The sequence below is a fragment of the Octopus bimaculoides genome, chromosome 14, assembly GCF_001194135.2.
Source record: "Octopus bimaculoides isolate UCB-OBI-ISO-001 chromosome 14, ASM119413v2, whole genome shotgun sequence".
Taxonomy (NCBI): Eukaryota; Metazoa; Mollusca; class Cephalopoda; order Octopoda; family Octopodidae; genus Octopus; species Octopus bimaculoides.
In genome coordinates, this window is record NC_068994.1 from 30,694,829 (window position 1) to 30,696,979 (window position 2,151).

Consider the following 2,151-nt stretch of genomic DNA (forward strand, 5'->3'; position numbering starts at 1 on the left):
TATATATATATATATATATATATATATATATGTATGTATGCATGTATGTATGTATGTATGTACTACAAAGTGTATTCTATACAGAGAATACTTGTCTCTATTCTATGTGTGTGTATGTGTGTGTGTGTGTAGTTGAAATTTATAGAAAAAGAAAAGACAAAGACAGGTGTACTATAAGCGCATATATATGTATATATATATATATATATATATATATATATATATATATATAAACATACGCTTGTTGTTCATACACTAGTCTTCGTCTTTTGTTTTTCTATAAGTTTCAACTACACACAGACACACACATATAGATTAGAGGCAGGTATTTTCTGTATAGAATATACTTTGTAGTGCTCAAGATATTTGAACTCGTGCAGGTAGAGGAGTAAATGTAAGGACAAGCAAGTAATATATAAAAGTCGATATATAAAAAATATTAAATATATTTTAATACAAAAAAAATATGTACATATGTATTCATATATTAAAAGTTCGATTTACACAGAATGGAAATGTTATCAAGAATTAAAGGAGTTTTACGAATCTAACAGCTGTTTCTGGGGTCTTGGTGATAATAGTAGATGTAGAAGGTAGGAGGAAGTGTGGTTTAGGTAGTATGTGAAAGATGACATTTGTGTTAGTTTATATGATGACTATAGAGTTAAAGATTGAGATTGAGAGACGGGTATGGCTATTATTTAAGGGAAGAGTTGATTGGTTCAGTGGCTGAGTGGGGTGAGAAGGTGGTCAAATGTAGTTGTTAGTGGGACAAAGGAATTGAGTTGGTATTGGAGGAGTGGGGTGGGGTATTATGGTCAATAGAGGAGTACGGAATTGAATAAAAGGTGTGAGTAGGGTGGAGGTAGATTACTTAGTTTTCAAAGGTGTGAGGTATTGTTAAGTATTTTTTGAGTGGGGAGGGTGAGGAGGTTAAGCAGGAAGTGTGAAATAGCTGATTTGAAGAATTTAGGAAAGATTGGAGATGTGTGCATCAGAGAGAGTAGGAGGGGAGTTAGGATTTTTAAGTAGTAGGTTGGAAGGCTGACTGTGTCTTGGTTTAATGTTTTTGAGGCATGGAAACATTTGATGGGATTATATGGATTTAGCGAACTGCGTGAAAGATGAGTAGTACCCGTGTTTACAAGAATAAATAACATCAGAAAATTTATTAAGTAATAAGGAGTTACGAAGGGGAAGAATGGTTAATGATTCTTTTAGACATAACTTACACTTGCTGAAGTTTGCATTGTATGGGGGAGCTTCGCTTACTATGGACTAGGATAAGGTGTATGGAATATTTTGGGATTTGAGATTGTGTATATAAATTGCTGAGGTTGACAATTTAGTACTTGATTTGGTGAGAGGGTTCATGTGTGCACGGTAGCAGCCGATATATACCCTTGCTTCGTAGGAGCGTGGTGTTATAACTTGTAGATTACATTTTTACGTAGACAGGAGCCTCTAAGAGAGCATAATTATGATACACGACAATTACAAGTTTTTGTACCTGCTCCGTGGTTAGAATTTACTGCTAGTGAGGTTGAGCTCGGTCAGGTTCATTGTTTGTGGGGGACAACCAGGAGTGTGATGTGTATTTGTATTGGATTGGGATGTAGTATTGTAATTAGTATTTGTTGTCGCGTAGGTAAGATTGTGGAATGATAGCTTGAGTCTAGCATTATTTAATGGTGGTGGGTGTATTAAGGGTTGTGTTATTGCTACTATGAGGGCTAACTTGGGGTGTAGTGTAAGAGATTAGGTATTCAGAGGACTGGTGTTGGAACTTGCGTTTGTTCGAAGAGGCGATTATGGATCCTAAATTAGATGTGGTGGAGTAGATTTACATAGATATATTATACATAGATACATACACACATACACACATACTCACACACTCACACATATATATATATTCTCTTTTACTCTTTTACTCTTTTACTTGTTTCAGTCATCTGACTGTGGCCATGCTGGAGCACCGCCTTTAGTCGAGAAAATCGACCCAGGATTTATTCTTTGGAAGCCTAGTACTTATTCTATCGGTCTCTTTTGCCGAACCGCTAAGTTACGGGGACGTAAACACACTAGCATCGGTTGTCAAGTGATGTTGACACACACACACACACACACACACACACACACACACACACA

At 36.1% G+C, this 2,151-nt stretch overlaps 1 protein-coding gene across 1 annotated transcript in view; it reads left to right on the plus strand.

Moving 5' to 3' along the window:
• The window catches only part of LOC106884342 (uncharacterized), a 92,691-nt gene that overhangs the window by 73,441 nt on the left and 17,099 nt on the right, over window positions 1-2,151 (plus strand). The gene's annotated exons all lie outside the window — the stretch shown is intronic.